The following is a 22,405-nucleotide window of genomic DNA, read 5'->3' as shown; positions in this document are numbered from 1 at the left end:
CAATTAAATGTGAGGCTCTTAGATAGTAGATCACCACTCTCAAGAAGAAGATTTAGTGCTTGGATAACCTTCAGAGGTTGATACCATAAATGTGGTTGCTCAAATGATGAAATTTTTCTAGACAACGTATTTATAATGTCACTATTGTAATTCACAAGTTGTAGTGAAGTGCTATATGCATGTGTTGTGACATTAAACTTCTCTAACACTATGGAATCTCCTAATGAATCTATGGTGTAGATATAGTAAAATATAGGAAAATTCATATACTTATATCTCCTTGTGAAAATAAAGCATGGACCAATAATCACTTTTGGTAAATTTTCAAACATTTGGGCACAATATGTGCATGTATATCAAATGAGCCATATTGCAACATCTAAAAAGAGTCACTTTTTGGTTTTGGGAGCTATTTTCTCATTAACATACCAAATGAGAGAAACATTTGTTTTCTAACAATCATCTCTTTTTAGTTGATAATCCATGCTTCCATTTGTAATATCCATATATTCCGACAAATCCTTTACTTGTATCATGCAAAAATCATCAAACCATGATACACTCATGTGCAATACCAAGATTGTTCCTTCTTTGTTCAGAATTGCACTTATCCATACTATGGTATGGAACCTTTAACTTTGAACATGCTGTAATTCCTATGTTTGAATGGTGATAGCTTTCTATTTCTCCAACTACTTTGTGCAGATCAAAAGTGTGCTTCATTTTGAACTGGTCTTTCATGATGAACTAATGCTCCTCTTTTACATTGCATAGGCATAAATAATATTTGTTACTTTCCTCTCTCCCTCATAAATAATGAAGCTAGATGAATCAATAATCAGCTATAAAACTACATATTTCTCCTCTTTATTGTGACCCACAAGCATCAAAATGGTTGAGTGCCTCATATCCTTTTATGATTTTTCGGAGATGTATATCATGTCCCCAAAACATGGTTGTGTTCATATCCTCTAATTCCACATTAATTGAGTCTACTATCAATTGCAATTTACTTGAAAGCATTTATATTTCTTCAACTTATCCTTCCTCATTTGCACTATGGACATGTGCTTAAAGGTTAATATGGACAACCTCCAATTTTGGTGCATGTCGAGATGGAACTTGGTACAACTATGGCATCACTAAGATACTCCAACCTCAAACCTTTGCCAAGACATCATTGGGAAAGAGGAAGGTGGCAAAAACAACTTTCAAATAATTCATGTGCCATTTTATATCCTTGCATTTAGATCTTATTGATATATCTTGCATTGTTCATGGATATATATGCCTACCCACTATGATCAACGCTAAATAAATGTTTTTTTTTTTGTTTCTTTGCCCTTATGATTTCCTACTACATTGATCTCTATCATAGCTTTTGATGCTAGAATGAGGGAAGGATTAGCATCTACAAAAGCCACCATAAAATCTTTGTTCTTGTCTTGCTCCAAAAAATCAGCAATATATAAATCAATTCACAAATCCAAGAAAATCAATGGAGATCTATATGTTCTATAAGTTGAAATTAAAAAATTAGTTTTTGTCCATCTATAAAAGACTTAAAATAAATAGTCTAAAATTGAATTAAAAGGTTTAGTGACACTTTAATTTCATTTATGCCCATTGTGGAAACTTGTAACAAACTCACTTTGTGGGAATTAATCTATAAAATAAATCATTATTGAAGTAGTTGCACCCTAATATTCAGTTGGTATTTTCTTTTTCATTTTTCATAATCCTTCCCATATCTAGAATAGTCTTCTTCTTCCTCTTAACTACTTTGCTTTTCTATTGATTTAGATTTTTTTCACCTCCTCCATAGTATCATGATGCTTCCAAATATTTTGAAACATATTGGAGGGATTCTACCCTTTTCTGTTAGACATTATGACCTTGATGAAGTGTCCACTCTCCTCCTTATCTTGGGTCCTAAATGCCATAAATATTGTAAAATCTTATGATTTATGCTTTAAAATACATACCTATCCCTAATTTCTCTAATAATATATATATGTATTATAAAATATTAACAATCTCCAATAGAGATGTTATGCATATAACCATATAAATTAGTGTGCACAAACTATAATGGTGTAGATTTTTACTTCAGAGTTTTACAATTGAAAGATATTTATATTTTATTTTATTATAAATTTGGCTTGACATATACTAATAAGCTATAAAGTTTATGAAAAAACTCTAGCCATGTCATTTTTTAACAATAGACTCAAACTAATGTAGTTAAAATGTTCATACCCAAGATGTCCAAATAAAGAGGATTCTTGAACTAAACTCTTCATTATTGAACATTGATGTATATCTATCCATTTTCTAGACATGAAGCATGCAACTAAGTATTGATATTAAAAAAGTTTTCTATCAAAGGAAACAATTTTTTTATTTTTTATTTTTCTATACAAGTAAAATATTTTCTCCCATTCTTGTTAATGAAGACACATTCACATCTCTCCATGAATACTTTATAGCCTTATTGTATAAATTACTAGACACTCAAGACTTGTAGCTAGTATAAGGGGGAATATAAACATTCTCTATCTTGTTAATTTTTCCATGCTTGGTGTAGATCCTAATAGGTCCTTTGTGTACTAATAGAAGTGCTCTAGTATACTCCATTTTAAACTTGGATAGGATATTTTCATCCATAAAAAATAAAATCATTACCACTTTCTATTTATTTTATTCAATGTTGAGATGCAAAATTTCAACACTGCCCTAATCACCAATGATGCACATGAAAAAAGCCTTTAAGTGATCCACATCAATTACCATTTCATCAATTATATTTATCCTCTTTTCTATTTCATCATATTGGTTTTTCAAATATACAATCCCAATGAATGCAAGCTCTTGAAAGTCATTTCCTACCATTAATGCCATCTTCTTTGTCTTGACACCATAATTTTGTCATATTACTATCATATTTCCAAGATTTTCTAATATTAAGCTCATCATGATTATATGAAGAATATATGTCAAGAAAGTAGTTATTGTTGTCATGACTCTAACTCTTATAATTCTAATTGTGAAACTTCTTAAATTTAATTGCGTTTGTGACTCTTTCAATTGAAGAATAGTTGAATACTTAGAATTATATCATATTCATAGTGATGCTAGAAGTAGAGAGATGAATGTGAAGTATGGGAGAGTATTTGCATTATCTTCTAAGCATTTATAGATACACACAAGACATTATGTAAATATTTTAATTTTTATAGTATCTTATTGATTGGTTCTCATTTCAAAAATTCAACGACTGTGGCCTACTATGCTTATTTTGTAGGGTTGTAATTATGTTTGATATATGCTATTAGATCTAGAATTTTTATGATCATTTTGAGCTTTACCAAAGTGCTGAGGGCATTGCATTAGTGTTAAAGTTCAATCCAATGTCTCCTTCCTTTTCCTAAATGCAAGTTCATGAAGAGTCATCTTCTTTCAAAGGTTATTTAATGGTTTGAAATTAGGTCCCATAGCCACTAAACTTCCCATGTGCTCTATAACTTTCTAAGCCACAAAACTTGGGACCAACATGTTCCAAAATAAGAAACCCAAGTAGGACCTTGCTAAGAAAAGGTGGCACACAAGCGTGCCCCCTCAAACATGTCCACCTGCAAGGCCAATTAGCTCTTGAGTGACCAAAAGAGCTAACAAAAAGTTATAATCAAGTTTGGATAAAGAGAAGGAATGATAGGCATCCTCATGTGTTATCATTAAATTCTTTAACACTCCATTAAGATACAATTATACCCCTATACTTGAGCCTACAATGATCTTTCTAAATACAAGCTACTATGTACACTTCAAGTTCATAGAAACTTTGGATACTTAATAAATATGTTTGGAACAAATTTAGAATCTTTCTTCATTTTCCCAGATTAAACCAAAATGAAGCATATTATTGAGCTAACAAGACTAAAAACCTCCAATTTTGTTCAATAAGTTTTGGTTTAAGAAAACTAAACTCAAATAAATTTAAAGGGTCATAAATGCATTAGAGGCCAACAAAATCCAATGATCTATGTTCTTAAATAATCTGTGTTGTAGTCTGAATTCATAAACAATAATGATGAAATTACATAAATAGACTTAGGCATCACCAATTTTTGAAGAGCTAATTTAGATAATTATGTATAAATATTGGTGCTCATTCAAAGTATCTAACTTGGTATTTCTTGAAATATGAGCAACTACTACCACATATTAGCAATAAAATTATGTTAAATGGATTGTAATAAGAATTACTTCATGAAATTATGTTTCATGGATTGTAATAAGAATGACTTGGTAATTCAAAATTGAAAGGGACCCTACAACATTGAATGCTTTGATTTTCCAAAGTGGATTCCAAACACAAGCTCTCAAGATAAAGAAATCAAAATCACAAGAAGAAATACTTCTTTTCTGCTATTGGGTGAATTCCACAGGAGGCAAGATCTATTATAGTGGCATCATGGCCTGCCTTTCTTAGGAGAGGGAGAAGTTTGTACCAACACAAAGTATGTGTTTTCCCCTACCATTTCCTTTGCCTCCATCACTATTTTTCTTTAATGAATAGACTCTTTCATAGGAGTTGATTATAAGCAAAGGGAGAACAAATACAATAGACATATGACATCATTCCATGCCATGTCAATAGAAGAAAAAGATGAAACACATCCATTTCACAAGTCAAAGAAAGTAGAAAGTAAAGGTTATTTGCATCAGAACTTAATTTAAAACAATGACTACTAACATTTGTCATCATTTTTGAAAAGAGAGACCATTAAAGGGAAAGGGAAAAATACAATGGATATATTATAACATTTCATATGATATGAAGAAAATTCTTGAATGGTGAGACGTTTCAAGATCACATGATCAAGTAAATCAAGAAATCAAAAATCATTTGCATTAAAATATTGACTACCAACATGACTTAATATGGATACATCACATCATCTATTATTTCTTCATATTGAACATAGAAATTTCATTCAAAACTAACAACTTTAATGTTGTTTGAAATAATCATCTACTGCCAACATTTTTCATCAATAGTTGATTAGTTGATTCTAATATGAGATTTTCATGAACATAACCCCTCTTCAAAGATTCTATTATAAACCAATATGTATGACATAAAAATGTCTTTTCAAGTTTGTTTAAAGAGATTTTGTCTTGTTAGTTCATAGGGAATTTTTTTCTAATTGAATATTGTTGTGAGAGGGTGTGTTTCAAAATGCATCCCACCTACTTGTATTTCATCAAAGGGCATCAATTTCCAATGGTTTGAGCATTAGTTTCTACTTGAAATGAGGGTTTTAGACCTAGAGTCAGAAAATTTACTATAACTAACTCCAAACATAATCAAATTCAACCAAATAAATTAAAAATGAAAGGTAACATAGGCATCCAACTTCGCATGTGTATCATTTGTCTATACCAATCCATGTAAAGCAAAACAAAACAAATTTGCTCCAGAAAATAGGTTTCTCATAAAATGTTGATTCTTATCTACAACTTGATGATCAGTTATGAAAAGGACATAATGAGTCTCAAATAACTTCATCCAATCGGCTCAAACTAAATTTTGAAGGTTATGAATGTTGGGAGGTTGACAAGACATTTTTGACAAATTTTCCATAATTGCATTTTTGCATACTTGCAATTCTTGTCAAATATGACAACTTTTTGCATTTTTTATCCTAATGGACACTAGCTAATCCCAAACCTTTAGGAATGGTAGGAAATGCATGTCTAAGGTGAAACAAAGATTTTTTCCATTATTAAACACAAAAACACTCAAAAACCAAGAAAACTCAACCTAGTGGACAAAGGACTCTCTTGGTTTATAAAGTGACCATAGAGAACCTTGACCACACAAAATGGATGGTTTTAACACATCACATCCTTATTACATCACAAAAAAAGAAAAGCAAAACTCTTCAAGAAGGATAGGCCTAGGTGCCTTGCACCAATTTAAGATAGCTATAGAGAGAATTGAATTTGTTCTCTTTTTTATACTTATTTGCTTACATATCCATAATATGCTTAACATATTTGAATCTATTTTTTGGGGATATATTTGTTAAATTTGGTTTTCACTAATTGTAACATTAGAACATTGTGCCTTACTTTTGTTTGGAAGAATTGGCATGATGTTTGGAAAAAAATGTGGAAATTATATCTATAATTATTAAAATATCATTTCAAAGGAGGATACTAATAAAGGAGGATATTAACAAAGAGCATTTAAGAAGACAAATTTTCATTGATTATAATATGGGTGAATTTGAGGGAGGTGACCAAATTTTTCTTTCAAAACCATATGTGCAGATATAGACATTAAGTACAACATGTCTAATATTTTGTAGATATACACATTAATTAGACCAAATTTTTCTTTCAAAACCACATGTGCAGATATAAACATTAAGTACAATATGTCCAATATTTTTGCAAATATACACATTAGTTACACCAAAATTTTCTTTCAAAACCATTTTTATAGATATAAACATTAAGTACAACATGTCCAATAATTTTGCAGATATATTTTCTTGTGAAGAAAGACCATGCCTAACAATATGAACCCATAACAAAATAATGAGACAATTGCTAGAATGTGGTCTCGGTTACAAAGAAAAAGTTGATACTTAAAGAATCAAAGAATTCTATCACAATAGTCCATAGTCATTGTAAAAAAAATAGTCACATTGAGGGGGCCACGAATTTCATCAATTGGTGAATGTGGAATTCCAACTAGAGGAACATGGAGGTATTAATATCCAAGTTAAGGATACCACTCCCATGGAAGAAGATGATAATGTGCTAGAGGACATGATTGAAGAAGATGGTATTGGCGTAGCTGATCAAGATAATAATGATGATGGTACTAGTGCATTTGATAATGATGATGAAGATGGTCTTGATATAAATATACTTGAGAAGGCATACAAAACCCTATACCAAGGCTCCCAAACAACTCTTCCCTCTACTATAGTGTTGCTAGTGAACTTGAAGGTTATAAATGGTTTATCCAATGTAGCAAAGTCATGTATGCTAAGGTATGCTAGTTTTGTCATCTTCAATGTTAGCATACCATTACTATTCATTATATTAACAATTCACATTTTTCTAGATTAATGCAAAAATAGGTTTTGAAGGGACTTGAAACACTTTTAAAAAGCTAAAGATAATCAGGATACATCACTAGGTTTTACAAGGACCTAAAACTTAAAGTTCAATACAAAACATTGAAAAACTAGGTTTTATAGAAACCTAAAACCACAAGAGTAATCCAGTTAGAAATAAACCTAGGTTTTACAAGGACCTAGAGCCTAGAATTTAAAACAAAAAGCTAGAAACAACAAAAAATAGAACCGACACACCAATTCATATTTGTTATTGTAGGTTGATAGGTGAGTTTTTGTCACCACCATCAAATATTTTTCCTCATTTGTACCAAGCGTCATCTACCATTATGAATTAATTTGGAATGAAGTATCAAAAAATACGTGCATGTCCCAATGATCATAGTCTATATCATAAACAACATGAATTTGCAATAGAATTCCTTGATTATCATATTAGTAGATATCAGTTAGATCAAATAATAGAAAAGGTGCCTCACAAGGTTCTTTGGTACATTCCCATTATTCCACGTCTTGAATGATTATTTAGGTGTACTATAATGGCACAATTTATTGATTACCATGCACACAATAGAAGTCAAGATCACATTATGTGAATGCCTATAGATGGTTCTGCATTTAAAGACATAGAAAAAACATGGCCAAACTTTAAAGAAGAACCTCATAATCTCAAGCTTTTATTGGTAGTGGATGATGTCAATCCATTTGGACATATGAGATCTATTTACTCATTGTGGTCTATTTTTGTTATTAACAATAACATTCCTCCTTGGATGTTCATGAGAAGGGAGCACATAATTTTGTTAATGATTGTACCAAGTAATTTTTTAATTAAAAATTATCTAAATTAATTTATAAATAATGCATTAGAATGGTCATAATAATTATGTAATGTTTATATTCATTCAATTACTAGTTACGTACCAAGTTAAAGATATGAATGTGTATATTGAGCCCCTTATTGATGAGTTGTTGAAGTTATATAATGGGGTCACTATGTATGATATCTCTAAACCAATAGGACAAAGCCAATTTCAATTCCATGTAATGCTTGTATGGACAATACATGATGCCCCTGGGCTAACTCATTTTTGTGGTATGTTATATTGTTAAGGTCACATATTTTTGGTCTGTTATAGTACTTGTTAGCCCCCATTTTCACTATGCCTAAAATTTGAAAGTTTTAATGTGAATATACCTTGAATTGTATTGTGCAGCTAGGGCTTGTTATTTTTTGTTATCAATCCTCTTGTGAAAACCTAATCCAATAAATTTGCCCCTTCTTAGCATTTAGGTTTACCTTCATAAAGGTTACTTTAGCCTAGGAAACCCTTGATTTAAGTTTGCACCCTTTTTAAACTTTTAAAAATTCAAAAATCATTTCATTCAACCTTTGTCTTAACATACTTATGCATTTTAGTTATGAGCTCATAAATTTTAAGTCTATAACCATGTGACTAGGTTGATCGCATGGTCAAAGCTCTTTGTCAAACTAGAACATCAAATGGTATGACTCAATGAAGTATCTAAGTTTTCTTTGATCACTGAGTTGTGGTAGTTAAGTGCTTAAGCCTTTTTTGTATTGTGACTGGGCAATGTAGTTAGTCTTGCCTTACTCATGCAGTTTCCTAAATGGAAGTGATGCTATAAATTTTAATAGCGACTGAGCGAAAATCTATGTTTGCACAGTTGCGGTCTTAAAGACTAAAGAGCTTGACATGATCATGATTGGGGGAAGATGGTTAGAAGCACTTAAACAAACCTTTGATTGCATGGTCATCGAGATAAGCATATAATTTAGAAGTTTGACTGTGAAACAATGACATGGTTAAATCATTCAAACTTAGCTTTAGTTGTGCGGTCGATGTAGTTAGGCCATGACAGTTAAGATAAGCTATGACCTAGTGAATAAAGCTTTACGAGGCATGAGTCTATTTGTACACTTGATTGTGTGGTTGAGGATTGTAAAAGTTGTAAATTCAGCAAATTGATGATGCAATTAGTTTGGAGGAGGAATATATGTGATTGCACTCTCATGATGATAAGAGAAAAGTAATAAAAATAAATGGTGATATGGTGAAACCAAATAAAGATGTCTATTCACATGGTTGCATTGTTAAGGATTGTAAGACATGTTTAGACTAAGACCATGCAATGTAACCGAAATCAAAGAAAAACATAAGGAGTCACAATGTTGTAATATTAAAAAGATGTTAATAAGGATTAGCTGTGAAGTGATGACCAGGTTAAAAGAGCATGAAGAATCCTTTGCTTGCATGGTCATATGGAAAGTTTGTTATAAGATAAGTAGAGTCATGAGCCTACAAAGTCTTAAATTATAAGTAGGAAGTGATCGCATGGTTGTAGCAAGGAAATTCGAAAAGCAAGAAAGGTGTGCAAATTTGTGACTTCATGATTGTTAAAGGGATAGACATAGTCGCAAAGAAAAATGTTAATGTTAATAAAATGGACTGACTGTGTGATTAAAGTTTTGAAAGAGGTCAAATATTTAAGGCACTCAATTGCACAGTTGATAGCCAAAAACATCAACTAGACTATGAAGAAGTGATGAAGACATAAAACCATGATCATCTGGTTACCTATGTCAAATGCTAAGGCAAAAAATGACTATAGAATGATGAATAGAAGGAGTTTCTAGGTTGCAAGCATGAGTTTTAAGGAAAAAAATTGATTGTTAAGAGCCTCATCATGATTTAAAAGTGATGTCCTATCAAAAAATGCAAAAAATGATTTGAAAGGCTGGTAGTACAATTAGATTTTGAATTTTTTTTAGAATTTGAGGATAATTGCATACATTGACATAAAAAAACATAAATGCTCACTCTGTTGTGTTTTTCTATATTAATAAGTTGATATAACAATTTTTTGAGCTAGGGTATTTTGCATAATCTAGAGATAGAAGTTTGAGTACTAAGAGACTTCCAAAATTTGTAGAGATATTTAGAGTTTTTAGAAGTTGATATTGACAGAGATTATTTAAATAAATTGATTACAAAAGTGATGGTGATGGAAGAAGGCAAGGTAATAGCCTAGGTTGACATAGAAAAGTCTTCACAAGCCACTGAATAGACCAAACCAAAGCTAGCAACTCTATATGCAAAGGAATGGGTATACTTCCTTCCAAAGTCTTCTCATGCTCAAACCATGAATGCACATATTTTCAAAGATGCATACTCTTTCTATAGAGATTATATATGCAAATGAGAATGAACTCTTCTACTACTTTTATAATAATAGGTTTGAGAAATCACCAATTTGCAACCTTTGGATCAGAAACATGGTGACATTGATAATGCTAGAGGTAATAGTAGATGTTGATTTGATGAAGGCATTGATCAAATTATATAACTCTATAACTAAAGGATTTAATAGGAAGGATATGAGTATCCTGTGTAGGCTAGATAGGAGACTTTTATTGAATTTTTTTGACCTAGGGGGACCTAGGACTAGGCCAATTGAGAAAGAAAATATGGACGAAACATTTAAGAATTAGAAAAGCTTCTTTATTGGAAGGGTTATGAGGAGGCACATTCCCAAAGAAAAGAAGGAGAAGGGTGAACTACCAAAGAAGTTAGGACTTATGCCACTAGAATTCTTCTACAAATAATTTAGATACACCATATTTAGGATCACCAAATTGGTAGAAGTTCATGCCAACATTAATGCCCCAATTATATATATTATAGCTCTACATTTCCAATTCCCAGTTCATAATGCTATATATGATTTTGTTAAGTATATTATAAACATGATGCATGAAGAGATTGTAGCAGCTTAGAAGGGAGAATTGAAAATTTTTACGTTCTTCCATTACTCAATGCTAATGCACATCATTCTTTATAAGAACATAGGGTATATTAGATGTAATCTCATTGAATCCACTAAGGAGAATGGAGAGAACTTTCCCGTATAACTATGGACTTGTTTCTAGCAAAGGTTTTAACCTTATTATAGTGCTCTTGTTTTTTATAATGATTTTGTTTTTCCAATTTTAAACATGCTTTTTGATATAACATAAAGAATACCTAAAGGAGTGAGAATTTTGATAAGACCATCTACTTGTCCTAATGGAGATAGGTAATGAGCCATGATTGAGGTAGTATTTTCCTATTTGGAAATTTTTAATAATAAGGATTTTTGGGTGTCCTCGGCCCCCTCATGTGCTACCTAAGTATGTTCCAGAGAGATTATGTCAGTTAGAATTCTTCTAGAAAATGCTTATGATGAACAAGGAGTATGTAGGTCCTACTATTAAGAAAGGCTCTTTTGTAGCCAGGACTACCAAAGTAGGGGACTTTGTGATAGGGAAAGATGCATTAGAAGAGATAGATAAATGCATTGGCCCCTGCTAGGACCTATGATCCAAATGATTTGGTGAGGCATGCTCTCAAGAAAATGAGAAAATATACTCTTGCTAGTAGCAAGCTAAATTGGGGGGAAGATTGCATAATGAATTGTTTAGACACTAAGGTCTTTAGGGATAGAATTTATAAATGGAGAGAGGTAATGATAATAGAAGAAGCCATGAAGGAAACATATCCATATTTCAAGGGTTTCTATCATGAATCAACTTACTTGGATTGATTTAACAAGTGCCTAGATAATTTTGATCAAATAATGGCACAAGTACCTACAAAAATCAGAGAAAAAGTAGAGCATCAAGCCCCTCAGTAGGAGGATGATATTACTATTGATGTGGAAGATGATTAGCTAAAGAGTTCTTTATAGGCTCAAGGGAGAAAGAAAAAAAAGATTTTTGAGATCCTTGATAAGGTCAAAGGGAAGACACTGCAATTTTTTTTATAGAGGATCTCAATATTTTGATATAATAAGGCATAAGTTTTTATTGAAGCAAGTAGGGAAGAATGACAAAATCTGAAAAAAGACTAAGCTACAAATCTAGATGCTGGATGAAAGAATAATCCAAGCTCAAGAATTTATGAAGGATGATGAATTCATCAAGTCAAATAATTTCAAATCATTCCAATAAAAGGTCAAGAAAAATGAGCTTACCTTGCAATTGCAACCAAGAGATTCCCTAGAGAAGACAATAGAATTAGTGCAAAGATTGCATGAATATGATCCAAACAGTGAGATTCTCACTGTGGAAGAAGCTAGAGAGTTGGTAACAAGAAGTGGGATGCTTCTTTTCCCAAGTGGGAGCTTAGTTCTTCCTTTATGCTTGATCAAATTAGAAGACATGATAAATCAATCTCTTTTGAAGAGACAAACATTACTAGTGAGCTACAAGGGTTTGGTTTCAACATTGATAGTAAGATTATGGCTATATAGAGCATGGATCTTGAGGGAAATAAGCTAACCCTTATGGAAATAAAAGGCTTCGCCTAAGGAAATGTAATATTTTGGAATGCCACTACTTTTTCTAGTGACCAAATCAATAATCTAATGAACACAACATCATTGATAAGGAAGAGAAAAATAGATATGTTGGAAGAACAATTGTATCAAACATACAACATATCCATTGATGCTTGGAAGAAATATGAGGAAGAGTTAAAGAGGAAATATGAGATTGACTGCCTTGGATGAAGAGGTAAGAAGCCTAAGAAATGTGGCTAGGCCCATCATAGAGGTAAAAGATCAAGAAGCTCAAATAGAAGCTGATACATAAAATTTGGGAGAGAGATAAAAAATAGATATTGATGAGTGGGAAGGTGCAAAAGAGGTGGAAATCAAGACAATTTGAAGCCTGATGATGTAGAAGATAGGTGCCTTACAAATTATTTCACAAAATTTGCATAGTAGCTACATATCTATACAAGGAGCTAAATTTCAAAGCTCAGAGGTATTATCCTTGCTATCCCCTCTATTTACAACTTGGGGGCCATATACACAATTTGTTGATAGCTTAGTCCCTCTACTGCTTCAAAAGAAAGAGTTGCCCAAGTTGGTAGTCATCAATAGTAGGAAAATGATTAACAAGGTAAGGGACTTACATGGATTTTATTGAATTGATAGGGTTTCTAGTTGTATGGGAAGGATATCATAAGAATGAAAATAAGGGTTAAGTACTAATAAATTGAATTTTAAGGCAACTAAATAGGTCAAGTTTTGCTAGGTAGACTCTATGTAGCAAAAGATAAGGCACTGATCATCAGTATAGATGCAAACTGAATAATTCATGTAGTTGTACAAAGCACATTTTAAAATCAAATAAAAATTTACTTTTATGTAACAAAGAAAAAATTTGTTGGTCATTAGAGTAATAGTATTTCCCTAAATTATAGTTAGCTATTGTAATTAAGAATTCATTATAAATCCAAGAAGATTTGTTGACCTTTTTCTACTATAAGGGATAGATCTAAGAGTGTGAATGCATGAATTGTGAAGAAGAATATTAGATATCTAGTCATTTCCACCCCTAAGGCACGCCTACCTTGGCCCTATAGAGCCTAAAGTGTAGAGATCTTTGTGATTTTTTTTGAAATTGGTCTAGATCTGAAGAAAATCTTGTTGAATATGAAATCTAGCTAGTCCTTAGGCTTGTTTTTGTCTTCTACATCTTGGTATTAGGTCTTATGCAACCTGGTAGCTTTAAAACAACAACAATGCTTGCACATTATTGTTGTATGTTTAAGTTTCCCATGATAATTGTACATAATCTTTTAGGTCTTCAGACAAAGAGAAAATTTCATGTTAAGTTTGTGGTCTGAAGATGAAATCTCGTCATTCAAGAAGTTTAGGAAAGTAGGTGTTCGATGAGTTTAGACACTTTCTCCACAATAATCATATGTATGAAATTATTATTAAAGAACATCTTTTTAATGGGAAAGAGAAGACAACATCAAGGCCATGAAGAATGATACCTTATCTATGGAAGTTGGAATACAATCGACTAAATCACCAAGGTAATGTCTAGTTTGTGGTCTAAAGTTTGAAATTTATATTTTAATATTGTCTTTTATTTAGTAATGATATAATTGATGCTCATGAAGGTCATCAAGGCATCAATGAAAAACTTCCTAGAGGAATAAAAAGTTGTCCTACTCAATTTAGTAGGTTATTGTACTATAAGGATCTCCAAAATTTGCATTTGTCTAATGCTATGCATATTGGAAACCACTATAAAATTTCATGCATTATAAAATTTCATTGACTCAAATAGAAATGGAGCCCACATAAATACAAGTTCCCTCCCTTGGTTATTAACAAAGTAGCAAAGTGATGCATTAAAAGAAGTCATAGAAAAACAAAATTTCCCATAGGATTTCCTAAAATATAAGCAGTCTTATATCAAAGAAAGATGATTTTGGGCCAAGGTTGAAAAACAATGATTGGCATACCTTCATCAAGGTAAGTCATATTCTCTATTTACAATATATTTGTAAAATTACATGTGATTTATATTGTATTATTCCATAATATATTGAAAAGATCACTTTTTAATGATTGCAGTATGTCTGACCTCTATCCTGATAATGGATCATTGAGTATGATCCGAAATGTTGATGTTGATAAACTCCCACACAATCTTACCTAGAAACAAAAATAGAATATCATGGATTGTGAAAATCTGTTACAATTAATCATAGAATTTTTTTACTTTTATGTTTTTATAATTATGTTATTATGTGTTGAACTCTACTATCATGGAGTATATGCAATGATAGTACATAATTACCACATATAAAGTAGAGGTAAGGAATTAAAAAATATATAATGATTTTGATGAATGCATCATGTAATTTTGTCTTCTATGTAATTTGTAGCATACATATCATGTTTTTTGGCTAGCTTAAGATAAATAATTTACATATGTAGGCTATTTAACTCCTTCAACTAGGATCATGCACCTTGACATAGATCAAAAGGTATAAGTCAATAGACCCTATAGATACAATATTTTATTTGCATATCTTCTCTTTACTATCAACATCAACTTTAGTCCTAGTATGTCTCTCATTTTATGGATTGTAGGTATCACCAAATGGGTATTTGTTTGATTTATCTTCCTTGAGTGAAGAAATATGGGAATAGAAGATAAAAGCAAGACATCTAGTAGGTCTAAAATAGGGAGATCAACTAGAGGTCAAAAGAATAAAAGAAAGTTCAATAAATGAATACAATTTTTTCTTGCTAAGGGGGCTCATGTTCTTATTGTAATGAGAGAAAAGATAATAAGAAGGTTCCCTCAAGGCACACACATCTTCAAAAAGAATGGGTACCCAAGGAATTACCTCCAGTTAACACTAATTTTTCTATTAACTAAAGGATATACCACATAGCTCCATCTTCATTACATGGTTTGGGCCTATTTTCCATGGATGGCATAAAGGTCATTTATAATAAAGTTGTTGGATTGATAAAGTATGTAGGGCTTTGTAGAAATTACAACAATTGGATGTGGATTGTGTAATATAAAAAATGAATGCATATGTATGCATTGTCACCAAATTATATACAATGCAAGAAAAAGATCAAAGTAAAAGGCTCTCTATGTATATTAATGGAAGGCCAAAAGTAACAGGGAATATTGTAGGATTTATAAATAGTTCTCGATCTATGTCAACTAATAAGTGGATGAATTGTATATTTGAGGCATGTGAGGGAAATAATTTTTTTGTATGTGTGATGAAATCAATAAGTTTAGGGGAAGAGCTTCTAATAGATTACAATTTGAATCGTGTAGATACAAAAAAATTCCCTATCATGGGACTTGTAAGTATAAAATTTAAACCAATTGTCTCCAATTAATATTGAATTCAATATACATTCTACTATTTTATTAATAAATTTTTTTGGTAAGTTTATTACTTTCATTTTGCTACTAATTGGTAAAAATTACTAATCTTTGTCATAGGGTGATATGGATCCACCACAAGACATAGACAAGGATGTTCCTTACACACCTTCCTCATCAAAGGTAAACCTTAATTAGTATAATTCTAAAAATTATATAGAAACAAATATCATATTATTATGTTCTTTTTTTTATGGCTTTGGAGTTTTTTTGATAGAATTGTATTGATATATTTGTCACAACTTGATACTTATTGATAGGGAAAAATGTAAATGAGAGCACATCAAATGTGATCTAAAATTTAGGTGTCATTTTTAGATGACATTTCACGTAGTACTAACCTCATCTTCATGGATAATCATCTTATTAAAAAATATATTAATGAAATTCTTAACCTTGTCCTCGAATGAAACAAAACTGAGGAGACATAGTCACTCAAAGCTGAATTGATATGTAGAGTCAATTATGTGAAGGTAAGCAATAATTAATCTTAAGCAATAATAAAAGATCAATATGTGTTTATATTTTATACTATCTTATGGATCATGATGTAAAATATTATGTGTTCTTCTTACAAGATTTTGTGACACCTGTGAGACTGCATGGTCAATATGATGAGGGTTGTAGTGCACAACCTTCATGTAAGTTTGCTTAAACCTTTAACCATTCATTTAACCTTTGGGATACTTCTAGCTAGTATTCCATTTGATCTTTATCCATTGCAAATGTCTTTACTAAAAATGTATTCTTTAGCTCATGATGAAGTGTGGAAACCTCCTTTGATCACCGCTCTAATATTGTTGACTACATTGTTACCAATAAGGAGCTTCCATACATCTTCTATACCAAGTACAACTGGTAAAACCTTCTTCTGTTATAATTTGTTATGTGCTAATCATGCATTATTTTTTTCGTTGGGTGGATTTTATACTCATGGGCCTATTTTGTACAGTAATAGATACACCTATAGTTGATAGAAGAATAGAGACCACTACTAGTGAAGCTGAACCATTTCCTAGATCAACCTGTGTTACTAGTACTAGTTCATTTGTGGGGTCATTGTTGTTGAACAACAAAACTATGTTTCTATTAAAATTACCAAAGCTTCTAGGTGCTTTAAATTTGTTTTTATTTATAGTGTAATTGTAGTTTACTTATACATAACTCATTTTGGAATGATAATCCCATGATGTTTTTCTAGGAAATGATGTTTTCTATGATACTTTTTTTGAAATGACATTGAAGCTATTTGAACCCACCATACGTAAAAGGTATATAGTTTCATATCATTGTTAAAATGTTTTTTTATTTCTTCCATTTATTCAACTATATTAAAGTTATTGATCTAATTTTTTTAATTTTTTTTCAAAAAAGGTGGAACAAACAAGGTCTTGAATTAAAAAATCAGCTTATTACATCTTTTGAGGACCTCCTTGGAAAAAACACTTTTGATAGTGCAATACTTCTTAAAAGAGCATCCAAACATATAAAGACTATGAGGGATTGATATAGAAGGGCTCTAAAGGTTAACCCAAAGTACAAGCATCCTCCTATGATTCCACTGATGGAGTGGAATGAAATAATAAAAGATGAAAAAGAGAAAAGGCTATAGGGTAAAACAATCAAACCCAAAGAGGGAAAAAAAAAATGTATGTCATGATAGTATTAAGTAGAATGTAATCATGCACTAATTAGTGATCTTTGTAAATATATAGTCTAACATGTTTAAAAAATTTCATAGACTATAGGACACATGAAAAGCTACACAAGCAAGAGTACAAAAGGTTGGCCAACACAAACTTGACTCTGGTGACTATATGAAACTTCATTCTCAACTTGTAAGTAGCAACAATGAAATTTCATATAATTATTTTTAATATAATGTTGCAAATAATTTTGTTTAATCAAATCATACATGAAAAATTGATGTTATTAAGAAAAAAATATAGGGTATATAATTAAATGTAGAACCCATAGATGAAGATAAAAAAAATTCTTTGAAGGAAGGTTATAAAGTCATGACTATATGCCTCTTCGAAGAATTTGAAAGTCATACCCAAGAATCTAGTGCATTAGATGAGACATAGGTAAATTAGTCAAATGAAAAGTAAATCAAATTGAATAGTTGAGAAATTTCATTTTTGGTGCTAGTTTCCAACATAAATTGATTATTTTTGTTTTATTTATAAAACAATGATAATAATGCACATACTATTTCACTACAGCCTTCACATATTATCACAGAACCAGTGCGTGATGAAGGCCATGATGTGCATCATAATGGTGGAGGTATTAATTTTCTATTGGAAATTAATTACATAATTATTAATAGAATTTAACATCTTCAATTGTAATTTGTTGTGTAACATTTTTTTGAATATTTTAGAGCATGTTGAACATCATGGTCAATGAGTGGAGCATGTTCGAAGTGTTTAGTATGTTGAGGTGGTAATTGATCAAAATGTTATTCTACATGATGTGGCATTATCAAATAAGAAAAATGCATGTTATATTCTATTGGTTAATGAAATACTTGTAACAATAAAAAAAATAAAGAGTATGCCAATTTAACCCATTTACTTGTTATTACAATAGAGCCCCCTTTAGTTCATATGTCTTGTGCTCCTAAAAATAGGAGGAGGCATCATAATTTGACATTACATGTGCCACAAGAGGAGGAGAATGAGGATGATATTGATGCTCCTATCGACCTTTTCCTTAAGAAAGATAAGAAAAACAAAAAGAAGAAATGATTTTTTAAAATGCTCTTTGATAAACTTTGTTTGATAAACATTGTTGGATAATGAAAGAACGCTGTTTTAAGTAATTATCTATGAATTTTTCTTATTAGTATTGATTTTTATGTCATGTTAATGAATATTTTAATGTGTTAATTATGTCTTGATTAGTATTGCATATTAATGAATTTTATATCATATTAATAAATGTTATGTGATTGTATTGATTGGATGTTATAGTTCATAAATCCATGAATGGATGAATGAAGTATGTAATTAGATGTTAATGGGGAATTTAGATTAATTTTAGGGGGAGGGGGTGAGGCTAGATGAGCTTCCACCTTCATGTGGTTGGCCTTGTTAAGTAGAGAATATTAAAGTATTCTCAAAACCAAGTCAAGCTCAAACTAACATACCTTCATTAATTAATCAATTTCAATCATTGTAGGTCTAGAATAATGGGATGATACTCTATGGTATAGGTATGAACAATGAAGATGCTCCTGATCAAGGTGAAAAACTTGTTTGAGATGCATTTAAACTTGCAAAAGAGAAATCTCCTTGTGTCATCTTTATAGATGAGTTTGATGTAATTGGAACCTAACATTTTGATAGGTGATGGGATTTTTAATTTTTATTCTTATTGGTAAGCTCACAATGGTAAATGGTCTAAATAGTAAAATTGTATTGGGTTTAAAGCTTAAATATTTTGAGGGATTTTCTTATTGTGTATTAGTTTGCAACATTCACAAATCAATAGACTTTATCATTGGTATCATTGTTGTTATCCTTATCACTTGGATGTAAACTTTGTTTGACATTATTTGAGAGCAAGATAAAACTAGTTGATTATGAGCTACTCAGGCCTCAATATGACTTGGTGAATTTTGTGAGAGATCATTTGAAGGTAGGATATTCTCATAGACATGTTCTAGAAATTGAAGATTATTATGGTGGATGTCATGATGAATATCAAACCAGGGAGGGGTATTGCTCCAAGATAACAATTGATGAAATTAAGTTATATGATGACTCTATTGATACTTTTGATATTGCAGATGATGGCTCCTATATGCATCCCTTGTCCTTTGAGAAAATCAAGGGAAATCCTATTGTGTCAACCCCTCTTGAAGGTCCTATTATCAATAAAATGGAGGTCCTAATGCATGGGGATCATCAAAAGGATGGACAAATCAATGGATTGGACCAGGGTGAGAAAGAAAAGAATGAGAAGTATAGGCTCTACTAGTGGAGTATCTTTCAAAACTACCCAGTCAACTATAGCTACCTCCACCACAACTACCACTTCAACATCAATAGGCCCAGCCTAGTCCATCAGTCAGGACAGAGATCAACCTCCTAAGAAGAATGTCTAGATTACCCCTACTTGTGGAGGAGGATCTCTCCCAGACATAGGAAATGTTGGAGATAAGGAGAAGGATAAAGAGAAGTATCAAGTGAAATCAATGGCCAACCCTTCCTCCCTTATCCAATTCATCAATCTTAATGGTGACACCAATCCCATGGATGGTCAAGACCAATATGCATCTCAGTATGATGATACCTTGGCCCTCTCAATTACTCAGGTGACTACTTTCCCCATTGCCACTCAAAGCAATGAGACACCCCTAGATGCAAGGAAGCTCTTTGATCCTACAACCTTTAGTCAACGATCAATTTCCTCTCAACTAAGTCATGGGTGGAAGAGACCATTGATTGAAAAAAGAATAGACATGAGGAAGTTTCCTCATCATGCAAGCAACTTCCTCTTAGCTACAATCAAAGAAAACGAAGAAATAGAAGTCTATAGTAGCATTAGCCAATGATCCCTCTACTAGTCATATGTTGATGGAGATAGTAGAACCTCAAAAAGAGGGCAAGTTCCATGAGCTCACTGCCAATGACTTTCAAATTGGAATGATCAACATTACTATTCTTGTACATGATTCCATTGTTAATATAGGGAAATCAACCAACAAAAAGATAGAGGATAGACTAGATAAATTAAGTGTAGAGAAAGAGTTACTCAAGGCCTTGAATAAAGAGCTAATGACCTACATCAAAGCTACACTTGGGAGCACTTCTACAAGTACACTTGATCCAAGTGTAGAAGAGAAAAAAACTTGCCTTTAAAGCTATAATAGGAAGGGTAATTTAGTCAAATTGGTCACTCATGGATTGATCAAATGAATGCCTAACATTCCTTTTCTCTTCAATAATCTTGGAAATTTTTTGTTAGATATTGACAAGTTGAGGGAAGCAATGTCTATTCATGAAACTACCATACACAAAGCATCATATAGACTAATGAAGCAATTGGCCTTGGTGCAAGAGGTAATTAATATGAAGACTAACATCACCATGACCCATGGGATCCTCAAAATAGGTCAAGAACCATTGCTTCATTAGAAGAAACCATTGAAGTTTATAGTGGAAAGCTCTATAAGATCAAAAAATGAGCTTAAGGATGTGCATGATTTAGTGTATAAGGTCATGGAAAAGATTTTTGAATACTTAAAATTTGTTGCATACAGAATCATATGTATCAAGTAACAATCAATTGGTGGACATCAAGTGAATGAAAGCTAAATTCCTTGCATTTTTTTATGAGACCACTAATTTTATTAACTTCTAGGTGTCAAAGATCTAGGATCTTTCATTTGAAGATTCCATCTTAAGACAAGCATCAAAAAAATTCCAATCAAAGGTCACTAGTGTGGGAGAGCTGATAGAGATGCATGACTACTTGATGGTTCAAGCTGATAACATCATAATCCTAGGTGTTAATGAAGTAGATAAAGTAATAGATGTAATGAAAGAATATAGAGCTAAGGCTATGAACCCAAAGAAAGTTTGATGCTCTGATATTCTCTCATACAACTGTCACTCTCTCTTATTTTCTCAAATTCTCTTTTGTAACCATTTTTGGTAGAAGGCTTAAATTCTCTAATGGACAATCAAGTCCTATTTTAGCTTCCTTAATTCAAAGTTTCTCTGCAATATAATCATTGAATGTAATTGGCTTTTTTGGAGAGCCCTATATATGTAACTTTTGGTGAAACTAATAAGATTAGAAAATTATTTTTTGGGCAAACCCCTATAGCTAGGATTATTGTGTGTGACTCTTAGTCTACATTTTAATTTTGTTGTTCATTTGGTTATTGTATAGTACTTGGGATGAATATGTCCTAAATGAAAACTAAAAGATTGCAAATAAACTTGATTTATTTCTTTCATCTCTGTGAATTGCAAGCTTTGTTTTCTCAGTATAAGTATTACTTTATTCCCTTGTGTTATACACATTAGTTCATGTGTATTTTATAGATTGTATAAGAATCTTGGGATTTGATTAATGAAGTAGTTGAGAAAGGGACAATTCATGTGTTGTCAAAATTCAATTATTCTATAAATTTGGTCATTGGTAAATTAATCACTCTCTCTCCTCTCATGTTGTGGTAGGTAGTCTTGCATGGTTTCAATCTTCCACCTAAGACATAATAGATTGCATTTTAGGAGATAGCTTTGAAACTCTATTATTTGAGGCTTTAAGAAATTTGATTATACCTCTGTCAGGATTAAACCATAGACAAAAATAAAAATTACATGAAAATATAACCAATATCAAAAAATAATAGATCACATAGAAAAGAACACAAGACACCAAGATTTAATGTGGTTCACCCAATCCCTAGACTACGTCCACCAAATAGTAAGTTTGATATTATTAT

The sequence above is a fragment of the Cupressus sempervirens genome, chromosome 10 (genome assembly GCF_028749045.1).
Source record: "Cupressus sempervirens isolate cs-2001-9-10 chromosome 10, ASM2874904v1, whole genome shotgun sequence".
Classification (NCBI taxonomy): Eukaryota; Viridiplantae; Streptophyta; class Pinopsida; order Cupressales; family Cupressaceae; genus Cupressus; species Cupressus sempervirens.
The sequence above is the reverse complement of the archived record's forward strand: the minus strand, read 5'-3'. Positions refer to the sequence as shown.